Raw genomic sequence first — 14,082 nt, 5'->3', positions numbered from 1 at the left:
AAGAAGTGGATTATTTCCTCCTGCACGCTCTTACTTGAGTTGCATAGTCTAGGGCTTGTGAGCTTTTCAAGGACCCAGGACCTTAGACAAACAACCAAAAAAGGTAGTATTGACTCTAAAATGTACAAAACAAAGCTACAAAGTCAAAATTAGTAAGTGCTAACTAAATATATTTTACATTTACTTAATTATTACTATTAACAATCACAAAAATTCCATTACATTTGAAAACAATTTGTAGGGTATTCTTCGCTTTGTAAGAATTCCTGAATATACATAATTATTGCTGTAAATTATAGCCAAATATTAAATGCATTATCTGTCACCAAATAATTTCAAAAACAAAATTATCAAAGTCATTTCGATTTTTAAAGTTTATTTATATATTTTGAGAGAGAGAGCGAGGGAGTGGGGAAGGGACAGGGAGAGAGTGAGAGAGAGAATCCCAAGCAGGCTCCGCCCTATCAGCATGGAGCCCTACTTGGGGCTCAAACCCACGAACTGCAAGATCATGACCTGACCCCAAATCAAGAGTCAGACACTTAATGGACTGAACGGACTACCCAGGTGCCTCTTCATTTCATTTTTTTTTAATGAAAAAAAAAAATGTTTAGGGATACAGGAGTCAACTGAAAGAGCTCTAAGTGGCCAAAACTAAAACAGTTTGGCCTATAAAATAAATAGTATTAGATTATAAACTAAAGTATAAAATAAATAGCTGTGAGTCCATACTGACATAAATAAGCAACAGAATTAAAAATTTTTAATATATTTAATGTGAGATCTGGGTAATACTGTGAGGACACCATGAAACCTAAGAATGCCCAAAGTCCCCTAAGGTCTTAAGACACCCCCATTATGTATATGCCACCAACAGGTTCGCATCACTGCTTTAATAAATTTTGGAATGTCAGACTGTAGTTGACCTAGTAAACATTACCACAACTTGCTATGTTGTAGCAATAATTTTATTATTACTATTATTTTATTTGAGAGAGAGGGAGAGTGGGGGAGAGTGACAGAGGGGGTGGGGAGAGAGAGAGAGAATCTCAAGCAGGCTCCATGCTCAGCGAAGAGCCCAATGTGGGGCTCAATCCCATGACACTGAAATCCGGATCTGAGTCAAAATCAAGAGTCAGATGCTCAACCAACTGAGCCACCCAGGCACCCCATGATAATTTAAAATGTTTTGCTAAAGCAAAATGTAATACAGTATGCCTATATTAAAAATACTAAAGAGATAGCAGAACTAGTCAGCCCCTTACCCACCTGAGCAGTTCCAGGTGGTTCTGCAGAATTCTGATGCTCTGTGGAACTCAGTGTGTAATTTTTTTTATATAGTAAGAAAAGCTGACCCTCATAGAGTTGGAGAAAATAATTGGAATAAACCTGTCTGATACAGGGCATGTATCCAGATTGAATGAAGCACTCTTACAACTCAGAAAGAGGAAGATAAAAATCCCACTAAGAAATGGCAAAAAGCATAAAGAAACACTTTACTAGAGAAAATACACAGATAACAAGTCAACATGTGAAAAATTTCTCACCATTAATAGTCACTCAAGAAATGGAGATTAAAGTAATGAGTCCCTGACTACAATGGGTACAATAAAAGGACTCCCACCAACTGTTGGAGAGGCTGAGGAGCAGTTAGAACTCTCACTCATGCAGGAATGCAAAATGGTACAGCTACTTTTGAAAATAGTTTGGCAGTTTCTTATATAGTTCAATGTCTATTTACTGTAAGACTCAATGCTTTCATTTCTAGATGTTCCCTGAAGGTAAATGAAAACATATGCCCTTATGAAGACCTGCATGCAGATGTCTATAGCAGTTGTATTCACCTCTGAATATTATTCATTTGCTTCCCTAGGAGAATATGAACTCAAAAGTGAACCATAATGTTCACACACTGTTGAAAATTCTTTTTTTTTTTGGTGAAGGCTAGTTTATCACATTTTTATTACATGGACGGTATTTTTGGTGTCATTTGTAAGAACTTAGCATCTACCTCCAGGTCATGAAAATTTTCTCTTACATTTTCTTCTCAAACTTTAGTAGTTTAATGTTTCACATTTAAATCTATGATCCATTTTGCATAAGGTGTGAGGTTTGGGTCAAGTCATATTTTTACATATGAAAGGCCAATTGTCCCAAACCATTTGTTTTTTTTGTTGTTGTTGTTGTTTTAAATTTTTTTATTTTTTAATATATGAAATTTACTGTCAAATTGGTTTCCATACAACACCCAGTGCTCATCCCAAAAGGTGCCCTCCTCAATACCCATCACCCACCCTGCCCTCCCTCCCACCCCCCATCAACCCTCAGTTTGTTCTCAGTTTTTAACAGTCTCTTATGCTTTGGCTCTCTCCCACTCTAACCTCTTTGTAACGTTGCTACAAAAGGCCATATTTCATTTTTTCTCATTGCCACGTAGTATTCCATTGTGTATATAAACCACAATTCTTTATCCATTCATCAGTTGATGGACATTTAGGCTCTTTCCATAATTTGGCTATTCAGTACTCCTGTATCCCTTGGATAAATTCCTAGCAGTGCTATTGCTGGGTCATAGGGTAGGTCTATTTTTAATTTTCTGAGGAACCTCCACACTGCTTTCCAGAGCGGCTGCACCAATTTGCATTCCCACCAACAGTGCAAGAGGGTTCCCGTTTCTCCACATCCTCTCCAGCATCTATAGTCTCCTGATTTCTTCATTTTGGCCACTCTGACTGGCGTGAGGTGGTATCTGAGTGTGGTTTTGATTTGTATTTCCCTGATAAGGAGCGACATTGAACATCTTTTCATGTGCCTGTTGGCCATCCGGATGTCTTCTTTAGAGAAGTGTCTATTCATGTTTTCTGCCCATTTCTTCACTGGGTTATTTGTTTTTCGGGTGTGGAGTTTGATGAGCTCTTTATAGAATTTGGATACTAGCCCTTTGTCCGATGTGTCATTTGCAAATATCTTTTCCCATTCCGTTGGTTGCCTTTTAGTTTTGTTGGTTGTTTCCTTTGCTGTGCAGAAGCTTTTTATCTTCATAAGGTCCCAGCAATTCACTTTTGCTTTTAATTCCCTTGCCTTTGGGGATGTGCCGAGTAAGAGATTGCTATGGCTGAGGTCAGAGAGGTCTTTTCCTGCTTTCTCCTCTAAGGTTTTGATGGTTTCCTGTCTCACATTCAGGTCCTTTATCCATTTTGAGTTTATTTTTGTGAATGGTGTGAGAAAGTGGTCTAGTTTCAACCTTCTGCATGTTGCTGTCCAGTTCTCCCAGCACCATTTGTTAAAGAGACTGTCTTTTTTCCATTGGATGTTCTTTCCTGCTTTGTCAAAGATGAGTTGGCCATACGTTTGTGGGTCTAGTTCTGGGGTTTCTATTCTATTCCATTGGTCTTTGTGTCTGTTTTTGTGCCAATACCATGCTGTCTTGATGATTACAGCTTTGTAGTAGAGGCTAAAGTCTGGGATTGTGATGCCTCCTGCTTTTGTCTTCTTCTTCAAAATGACTTTGGCTATTCGGGGCCTTTTGTGGTTCCATATGAATTTTAGGATTGCTTGTTCTAGTTTCAAGAAGAATGCTGGTGCAATTTTGATTGGGATTGCATTGAATGTGTAGATAGCTTTGGGTAGTATTGACATTTTGACAATATTTATTCTTCCAATCCATGAGCAGGGAATGTCTTTCCATTTCTTTATATCTTCTTCAATTACCTGCATAAGCTTTCTATAGTTTTCAGCATACAGATCTTTTACATCTTTGGTTAGATTTATTCCTAGGTATTTTATGCTTCTTGGTGCAATTGTGAATGGGATCAGTTTCTTTATTTGTCTTTCTGTTGCTTCATTGTTAGTGTATAAGAATGCAACTGATTTCTGCACATTGATTTTGTATCCTGCAACTTTGCTGAATTCATGTATCAGTTCTAGCAGACTTTTGGTGGAGTCTATCGGATTTTCCATGTATAATATCATGTCATCTGCAAAAAGTGAAAGCTTAACTTCATCTTTGCCAATTTTGATGCCTTTGATTTCCTTTTGTTGTCTGATTGCTGATGCTAGAACTTCCAGCAGTATATTAAACAGCAGCGGTGAGAGTGGGCATCCCTTTTGTGTTCCTGATCTCAGGGAAAAAGCTCTCAGTTTTTCCCCGTTGAGGATGATGTTAGCTGTGGGCTTTTCATAAATGGCTTTTATGATCTTTAAGTATGTTCCTTCTATCCCGACTTTCTCAAGGGTTTTTATTAAGAAAGGGTGCTGGATTTTGTCAAAGGCCTTTTCTGCATCGATTGACAGGATCATATGGTTCTTCTCTTTTTTTTTTGTTAATGTGATGTATCACGTTGATCGATTTGCGAATGTTGAACCAGCCCTGCATCCCAGGAATGAATCCCACTTGATCATGGTGAATAATTCTTTTTATATGCTGTTGAATTCGATTTGCTAGTATCTTATTGAGAATTTTTGCATCCATATTCATCAGAGATATTGGCCTGTAGTTCTCTTTTTTTACTGGGTCTCTGTCTGGTTTAGGAATCAAAGTAATACTGGCTTCATAGAATGAGTCTGGAAGTTTTCCTTCCCTTTCTATTTCTTGGAATAGCTTGAGAAGGATAGGTATTATCTCTGCTTTAAATGTCTGGTAGAACTCCCCTGGGAAGCCATCTGGTCCTGGACTCTTATTTGTTGGGAGATTTTTGATAACCAATTCAATTTCTTCGCTGGTTATGGGTCTGTTCAAGCTTTCTATTTCCTCCTGATTGAGTTTTGGAAGAGTGTGGGTGTTTAGAAATTTGTCCATTTCTTCCAGGTTGTCCAATTTGTTGGCATATAATTTTTCATAGTATTCCCTGATAATTGCTTGTATCTCTGAGGGATTGGTTGTAATAATTCCATTTTCATTCATGATTTTATCTATTTGGGTCATCTCCCTTTTCTTTTTGAGAAGCCTGGCTAGAGGTTTGTCAATTTTGTTTATTTTTTCAAAAAACCAGCTCTTGGTTTCGTTGATCTGCTCTACAGTTTTTTTAGATTCTATATTGTTTATTTCTGCTCTGATCTTTATTATTTCTCTTCTTCTGCTGGGTTTAGGCTGCCTTTGCTGTTCTGCTTCTATTTCCTTTAGGTGTGCTGTTAGATTTTGTATTTGGGATTTTTCTTGTTTCTTGAGATAGGCCTGGATTGCAATGTATTTTCCTCTCAGGACTGCCTTCGCTGAGTCCCAAAGCGTTTGGATTGTTGTATTTTCATTTTTGTTTGTTTCCATATATTTTTTAATTTCTTCTCGAATTGCCTGGTTGACCCACTCATTCGTTAGTAGGGTGTTCTTTAACCTCCATGCTTTTGGAGGTTTTCCAGACTTTTTCCTGTGGTTGATTTCAAGCTTCATAGCATTGTGGTCTGAAAGTATGCATGGTATAATTTCAATTCTTGTAAACTTATGAAGGGCTGTTTTGTGACCCAGTATATGATCTATCTTGGAGAATGTTCCATGTGCACTCGAGAAGAAAGTATATTCTGTTGCTTTGGGATGCAGAGTTCTAAATATATCTGTCAAGTCCATCTGATCCAATGTATCATTCAGGGCCCTTGTTTCTTTATTGACTGTGTGTCTAGATGATCTATCCATTTCTGTAAGTAGGGTGTTAAAGTCCCCTGCAATGACCACATTCTTATCAATAAGGTTGCTTATGTTTATGAGTAATTGTTTTATATATCTGGGGGCTCCGGTATTCAGCGCATAGACATTTATAATTGTTAGCTCTTCCTGATGGATAGACCCTGTGATTATTATATAATGCCCTTCTTCATCTCTTGTTACAGCCTTTAATTTAAAGTCTAGTTTGTCTGATAGAAGTATGGCTACTCCAGCTTTCTTTTGGCTTCCAGTAGCATGATAAATAGTTCTCCATCCCCTCACTCTCAATCTAAAGGTGTCCTCAGATCTAAAATGAGTCTCTTGTAGACAGCAAATAGATGGGTCTTGTTTTTTTATCCATTCTGATACCCTATGTCTTTTGGTTGGTGCATTTAATCCATTTACATTCAGTGTTATTATAGAAAGATACGGGTTTACAGTCATTGTGATGTCTGTATGTTTTATGCTTGTAGTGATGTCTCTGGTACTTTGTCTCACAGGATCCCCCTTAGGATCTCTTGTAGGGCTGGTTTCGTGGTGACAAATTCCTTCAGTTTTTGTTTGTTTGGGAAGACCTTTATCTCTCCTTCTATTCTAAATGACAGACTTGCTGGATAAAGGATTCTCGGCTGCATATTTTTCCTGTTTAGCACACTGTAGATATCGTGCCAAGCCTTTCTGGCCTGCCAAGTTTCAAAGGAGAGATCAGTCACGAGTCTTATAGGTCTCCCTTTATATGTGAGGGCACATTTATCCCTTGCTGCTTTCAGAATTTTCTCTTTATCCTTGTATTTTGCCAGTTTCACTATGATATGTCGTGCAGAAGATCGATTCAAGTTACGTCTGAAGGGAGTTCTCTGTGCCTCTTGGATTTCAATGCCTTTTTCCTTCCCCAGTTCAGGGAAGTTCTTAGATATTATTTCTTCAAGTACCCCTTCAGCACCCTTCCCTCTCTCTTCCTCCTCTGGGATACCAATTATGCGTATATTATTTCTTTTTAGTGTATCACTTAGTTCTCTAATTTTCCCCTCATACTCCTGGATTTTTTTATCTCTCTTTCTTTCAGCTTCCTCTTTCTCCATAACTTTATCTTCTAGTTCACCTATTCTCTCCTCTGCCTCTTCAATCCGAGCTGTCGTGGATTCCATTTTGTTTTGCATTTCGTTTAAAGCGTTTTTCAGCTCCTCATGACTGTTCCTTAGTCCCTTGATATCTGTGGCAAGAGATTCTCTGCTGTCCTGTATACTGTTTTCAAGCCCAGCGATTAATTTTATGACTATTATTCTAAATTCACTTTCTGTTATATTATTTAAATCCTTTTTGATCAGTTCATTAGCTGTTGTTATTTCCTGGAGATTCTTCTGAGGGGAATTCTTCCTTTTGGTCATTTTGGATAGTCCCTGGAGTGGTGAGGACCTGCAGGGCACTTCCCCCGTGCTGTGGTGTATAACTGGAGTTGGTGGGCGGGGCCACAGTCCGACCTGATGTCTGCCCCCAGCCCACTGCTGGGGCCACAGTCAGACTGGTGTGTGCCTTCTCTTCCCCTCTCCTAGGGGCGGGATTCACTGTGGGGTGGCGTGTCCCGTCTGGGCTACTTGCACACTGCCAGGCTTGTGTTGCTGGGGATCTGGCGTATTAGCTGGGGTGGGTAGGCAAGGTGCACGGGGGCAGGAGGGGCAGGCTTAGCTCGCTTCTCCTTAGGTGATCCACTTCAGGAGGGGCCCTGTGGCATCGGGAGGGAGTCAGATCCCCTGCCGGAGCTTTGGCTCTGCAGAAGCACAGAGTTGGGTGTTTGCGCGGAGTGAGCAAGTTCCCTGGCAGGAACTGGTTCTCTCTGGGATTTTGGCTGGGGGATGGGTGGGGGAGATGGCGCTGGTGAGCGCCTTTGTTCCCCGCCAAGCTGAGCTCTGCCTTCCAGGGGCTCAGCAGCTCTCCCTCCCTTTGTCCTCCAGCCTTCCCGCTTTCCGAGCAGAGCTGTTAACTTATGACCTCCCAGATGCTAAGTCGCGCTTGCTGTCGGAACACAGTCCATCAGGCCCCTCCGCTTTTGCCAGCCAGACTCGGGGGCTCTGCTTGGCCAGTGAGCCGCCCCTCCGTCTCGGCTCCCTCCCGCCAGTCCGTGGAGCGCGCACCGCCTCGCCGCCCTTCCTACCCTCTTCCTTGGGCCTCTCTTCTGCGCTTGGCTCCGGAGACTCCATTCTGCTAATCCTCTGGCGGTTTTCTGGGTTTTTTAGGCAGGTGTAGGTGGAATCTAAGTGATCAGCAGGACGCGCGGTGAGCCCAGCGTCCTCCTATGCCGCCATCTTCCCCTGTTGAAAATTCAAAAATCGGAATTTGCTACAGAATATGGTGTATTCTAGGTGGCTCAGTTGGTGAAGCATCCAACTCTTGGTTTCAGTCAGATCATGATCTCGTGGTTTTGTGGGTTCGAGTCCCACATTGGGCTCTGTGCTGGCAACGTGGAGCCTGCTTGGGATTCTCTCTGTCTCCCTTTCTCTGCCCCTCCCTGACTTGTGCTGGCGCTCTTGCTCTCTCTCTCTATCTCTCAGAATAAATAAATTAATTCAAAAAAATAAATAAATAAAATAAAAGTTAAATACTTCTTCCAGAACCAAAGTATCATTGAATGACATTGTAACAGAAATATCAGGCTTTTAAACATGACAAACTCATTATTTAATGTTTTCAGTAAGAAATATGGTGCTAGCAGACTCAAAGCATGCTTGCTTGAAAACAAAGAGATGCTGGAACATGTTAATACTATTCTTTCAAATTACGCTAATTTTAACCTCTATAATTTTAACAATTACATAGAATTCATATTTTAAAAATTCTTATTGCTAGTTTTAGATTCTCACACTTAATGGATATCACAAAATGGGTTGACATGTGAAGTGATCATGTATTTTTACCTATCACATCTCAGAATATTTTCTTTATGCTTCAGACACCAAAGAAAGGGGGCAATTTTCTAACAGGAAATTTAAAAATCTTCACATGGTAGAGATTATCCATGAGCATCTTCTTGGGCTGAAATCGTTAAGTCATATATGAAACACTCTTATTTTTTTTGCTTTCTATGCCTTCTGCTGGAACTAGAAATGTTTTCATAGTTCCTTTGAGACAGATTCTTAAAATTCTCTACATTTCTTTTAATTGAACTAGTGACATCACTTAATTGTAAAAGTTGTCTGTTTTTCCTCTAGGAATCTTAATTTATTCACTGTATACTTAGTCATTTTGCAGCCCAGTGATAATTATGCCTTCCTTGTCCTTGCTGTGTACTCTGCTTCTCCTGGTTAACCTTATTCTGATTAATGTTTCTTATTTTCTACCTAAAAAGTTACCTTCACTAGCTTTAAGGCTTGAAAGAACAGTGACAGTGTGCTATTTTACTGCCATACCAGATATCTTGGGCAAAATTATAAAATGAAGGAAGTGATTTTAAAATCCCTTTTAGTGTGGCTCATCCTTTTTCTTCCTCTCTTCCTATCTTGGTGCCTTTTGTGTGGTATCTTTTCTACCCCTAGCTTCTAGACACAAATGCCAGCTTGTTTGTATAAATTATGTTTTCAGGGCGCCTGGGTGGCTCACATTGTTTAAGTGTCGAACTCTTGATCTCAGCTCAGGTCTTGATCTCAGGGTCGTGAGTTTAAGCCCTGTGCTAGGCTTCATGCTGGGCATAAAGCCTACTTAAAAAAATAAAAATTTGGGGTACCTGGGTGGCTCAGTCGGCTGAGCATCCGACTTTGGCTCAGGTCATGATCTTGAGGTTCATGAGGAGCAGCCCTGCAGCGGGCTTTGTGCTGACAGCTCAGAGCCTGGAGCCTGCTTCAGATTCTGTGTCCCCTCCTCTCTCTCCACCCCACCCCTGCTTGTACTCTGTCTCTCTCCGTCTTTCAAAAAAATGAATAAACATAAAAAAATTTTTAAGATAAAAAATAAAAATTAATGTGTTTGCTTGCTACCAAGAGAGAAACTCTACATTTGAGACGACCTCAATCAAACAACCAGTTGTAGGATTTGAACATCTCTGGCACCTTGATAGGGAGCACACTGGAGAAGGAAGAAGTAAAGGAGGTGGTAAAAGGTAAAAGGGTATTTGGTTTTCTTGCCCCAATTGAAATTCAGCCATTATTAGCTACATCATCAGTGCATTACACTGAGCTTAAATCTCTTTAGACTTGTCAGAAAATGGATTGAGGTCATCACTATAATGAAAATGTGGTTAGAACACACCGTTTAAATATTTAATGTAAAAGCCCACAATTGAAATAATGTAAAAAATAAAATCCTTGCTCAAAGTTGATGAGAGTGTACCATTATCCTGATTGGTTTTTTGCACATTTGTTTTCACTTTTCAAAAGAAACTTGAACTCACTGATTCTCTCTCTCCCACCTTCATGGCTTACCTTGTCTTCTACATTTAATACAAGTTTCCGTTAGGAGGGTATGGCATATGTCCTCTCCCAAATGCCTGTTCAAAACCATGTTGCTTTACTCATTTTCAAAGTGATCCTCCACAAAAGGAAGGAAGGAAGGAAGGAAGGAAGGAAGGAAGGAAGGAAGGGGAAAAGAAAAGAAAGAAAGAAAGAAAGAAAGAAAGAAAGAAAGAGGCACAAATAAACTATTTTTGTCTAGCAAGAGAAAGCAAGTATACTGGTTAATTAAGAGTATGAGCTGTGAAGTCAAACAGACCTGAATTTAAGTGCTGACACCACTCATTCCTTCTTAATTACTTAACCTTACTGAGCCTCAGCTCTCTTATCCATGTAAAACAGAGTTAGTAATACTTTCTTCCCAAAGGCTTGTAAACGGTGCTGTAACAGTTCTCCAAGTGTCAAGACGCTTCCAAATCATTAGGAAAATCTCCAACATCTACCTAAGAACCTAAAGTTTTGCTAGACAGAATGTTTTTGGTGACAAAATACACCCTGGGTCATTTAAAGTTTTCTTCAGATCTCTCTTCATTATTTCAACACAGCAGTATAAGCTTATTGCAGGCAGGGAATCTGGTTCAGCCAGTGTCTAGTTGTATCATAATCACCAGATTCATTCTTATCTTTCTGACTTCTCTCTTTTCTGTCAGTGATTCTGGAGGTCACAGAGAGGTAAGATGCACAGATGGGGAGTGAGAGGTATGACAGGCGAGGAGGTTGGGTGAAAAGGTAGCTTAAACAAGATTGGCCATTTGCCTAAATTATTTTAAATGTGGAAGCTAGATGATGGGTTCATAGAGTTCACTGTACTACTTTTCCTTCTTTTGTGTGGATTTGAAGCTTTCCATTACATGTAATATATACATATGTATACATGCATACACATACATATGAATACCTATGTGTGTATGTGTGTGTTTATATATGTACAGCAAAGATAGAAATGGACTGTCCTTACATGTCAGTAAAGGCAGGGGGGAAATAGAAAAACTTGGGCGATAACCATTAGTAAACATGAATTTTTTGTCCTTGCCCAAGTTTGGCATTGATGAAGGAAGTCAGAAGAGTAAGGAAGATGGAAGACAAAGTCCGTTGTTACTGATATTGATCAGTTTGCAGATGTGGTTTTGGGTCTCCTAGGCAAGTACACTTGCTAATACTGCACTCATATCTTGGAAGGCTTGCTTCTGGCCACAAGTACACCTGGATATCCACATCTTTTCCTTGTGGGAGCTTTTCCCTCTAAAACATTGGACTTGGAGCAAAGTAAAATGTGTGGGTTTCTGTAAGTAACTGGATCATAAAATAAGAAAGGGAAGGAAAAGATCATAGACATCCATGCCCAATCCCTCTTTCCAGGCTCACCAGTGTCCCTGGAAAAGTGAGTGAGAGGATGGCAGGGAAGAAGTAAGGAATGTCCCACATGGAAGTGAATAGTATGAATGGAATATAAGAGTGCCTCCTTAAACGACCAATGGAAGCTTTTACTTGGGAAGTCAATCGCTATTGACTAATACACTTTTGCAGTTCTACCCAGGAGTTTTGTTATAGATTAGACTCATTTATTATGCCTCTTTCTGAAGACTCTTCTGTTGACCTCCTCAAAAGTACCCTGAGTCTTGAAGTTTTGTGCTTAACATCATGATGGTAGAATATGGAAAAACTATGACCTAAAATGAGAAAGTGCTCCAGAAGTATCTTTTTCGGCTTGTTTAGAAGCTGGGTTTAATTATTGGTTCAGGCTGATTCATTTGATGCTTCAGAGAAGGACAGTTCTTCTATATTGATTGTGGTTCTTGGGAGAGTGTTTAAAATTCCAGTAGATATTTCTGGCCTGGGAACTTTCTCATCTATCATTATTTTAGCATATATTTTCAAAATGATTGGTCTTTTTGATATTTGCCTTTTAAATATTCCCCCAAATATTCAGCAGGTGAGGTTAAGAATTGAGGAATACACTTTCTTTTTTCCACAGTCATGCTTGGCCATTATATGACTATTGCATCCTGTGATATCTCATTGACTTTTAGTACCCACTATTGTCACATCAAGAAATATTACCTTCCTTCAAACTCTTACAGGACTATATTTGTACCTCTTTTGTAATGTTTATTCCATAGCTTGTCTTGTGTCTACTGGGGACGGTTCTTGCCAATCCTGCAAAAAGGTAAGTTCCTAAAGAGCCTGAAATGTAGCTATGTCAGTTCCTTATTATCACACTGCCTGGCACAAGGTATTCAATAAATGTTTTCTAAATGCACACATAATCACATGGCAATAAACAAGTAGAATTTCCTGTTTTATTTTTTAACATTCCAGATTGTTTGGTGTGCTTTTCTCTTGCTATTATTTTTTTCTACACACCTCTTTCTGTGACCAAATGTCCTCTGCCTTTGCATATTTTTTTTCTGATACACTGTTTATCAATGAGTATGTGATTCTGTTCCATCTATTTGTATATCCCTTAATCTCCAGATTTTCTAGGCTTAAAATATAGCAACCAAAAGACAAGAACATTGGGCAGAGAAAATAGACTGAATCAAAATATGTTTTGTATTTTTTAAACACTCACTTCATCAAAAAGAATATATGCAAGATATTTTTTTAAATCAAATACTATAGATGGGTGTATAGTACAAAGACAAAAATAATTCAAATCTTACCAGCCCCATTACAGCTGTCTCCTCTTGCAATCAATATTGATGGCTTTTAGACCTTTTTTTATAAACACTATTGCATTTCTATATAGGAGATTTACACCATGATTCATGAGTCTTCATATGATTGGGGAAATATTATCCCACTTGGGCTGATACTCGTATCATCTCTATTTTTTCACACATACATATATTTTCCATTGATTACCACTGGAACATTAAATAATATGCTTTAACCTTTTATTTCATCACCTATAAATAATTTATCTTAATAGTTTTAAAATTAAGTGCCTGCTATGGACTGATTGTGTCCATACCCAAATACCCAAATCCATATGTTAAAACCTAATCCCCAATGTGATGGTGTGGGGAATTTTGGGAGGTGATTAGGGCATGAAAGAAGGGCCTTCATGAATGGGATACATGTTTTGCAAAAGATGCCCCAGAGAACTCCTTCACATCTACTGCCAGGTGAGGATACAGCAAGAGATGGCTGTCTATGGACCAAGAAGCAGGTCTTTACCAGACACAGAATCTTCCAGTACCTTGATCTTAGATTTCCCAGCCTCCAGAACTGTGAGAAAGACATCTGTTTTTGTTTTTTTAATAAACTACTTAGTCTATGGTATTCTGTTATAGCAGCCTGAATGGACTAAAATAGCCTGCACTGCACCATCATCTGTGCACTTTTGTGCAGTGCCCAAATTGTACAGCTATACACTGAACCCTGACTTACCCCTCTTTTCTGTTTGTTTTCATTTCCCACTATTATCAAATGTAGTTTACTTTCAACCTTTACATTCTATTTTGTAACACAATTACATGCACTTTGTATATAGGTTGAATGCTATGCCCATATATTATTCATTGTAGAAAAAAGAAGTTATGATTATACTTCCTTTCTTTTGTTTTTCTGAAATTGCCAGTTTTTACTTTTTATTCTTGTTCTCTCCCTCTCTCCTTCTCCCTCTCTTTTCCTCCTCCTCCCCTTCTTCTTCTTCTTCTTCTTCTTCTTCTTCTTCTTCTTCTTCTTCCTCTTCTTCCTTTTCTCTCTCTCTTTTTCTCCCTACTCCTCATTTCAAACATTCCTTTCTTTACTTGAACCTAAATTATTTAATCTTGGCATCTTCTGCATGGAGGGGTTTTCTAATTATTTTCTTAGGTTGAAGCCATTATTTCCCAGAGCCCATGTCTTTTTTTTTTTTTTTTTTTTTAACTTCGATCTTGTTTTACCAGGTTGGAGCATCACCTCAAGTAACTGCCTAGAGGAGAGATAAAGCCTTGCATATCTAAGTTATCTTCTCTTTGCCTTCAAATTTCATCAGTAATTTGGCTTAGAACAGAATTCTAG

This window comes from Panthera onca, chromosome A1 (genome assembly GCF_046562875.1).
Source record: "Panthera onca isolate mPanOnc1 chromosome A1, mPanOnc1 haplotype 2, whole genome shotgun sequence".
In the NCBI taxonomy this organism is placed as follows: Eukaryota; Metazoa; Chordata; class Mammalia; order Carnivora; family Felidae; genus Panthera; species Panthera onca.
Note: the sequence above shows the minus strand (reverse complement) of the source record.